Raw genomic sequence first — 470 nt, forward strand, 5'->3', positions numbered from 1 at the left:
CACACATACACACTCTCACAAACACACACTCACTCACACACACACGCACACATACACAAACTCTCACAAACACACACTCATACTCTCACACTCTCTCACGCTCACACTCACACACACACACACATATACACACATACACACACTCACAAACACACGCTCACACTCACATTCACACTCACTCACACATACTCACACATATACACACATACACACTCTCACAAACACACACTCACTCACACACACACACACACACACAAACTCACACTCTCACACACGCGCACACACACACACACTCACATTCACACTCACTCACACACACACACACACTCACACATATACACACATACTCACACTCTCACACTCTCTCACACACACACTCACATTCACACTCACTCACACACACACACTCACACATATACACACATACACACACTCACAAACACACACTCACACACACACACACACACACA

The 470-nt window shown here is 45.5% G+C and overlaps 1 protein-coding gene across 1 annotated transcript in view; it reads left to right on the forward strand.

Moving 5' to 3' along the window:
- Positions 1–470, forward strand: part of LOC107559216 (E3 SUMO-protein ligase RanBP2-like) — a 73,970-nt gene that overhangs the window by 7,054 nt on the left and 66,446 nt on the right.

The sequence above is a fragment of the Sinocyclocheilus grahami genome, unplaced genomic scaffold (assembly GCF_001515645.1).
Source record: "Sinocyclocheilus grahami isolate Dianchi unplaced genomic scaffold, SAMN03320097.WGS_v1.1 scaffold678.1, whole genome shotgun sequence".
NCBI classification, from domain to species: Eukaryota; Metazoa; Chordata; class Actinopteri; order Cypriniformes; family Cyprinidae; genus Sinocyclocheilus; species Sinocyclocheilus grahami.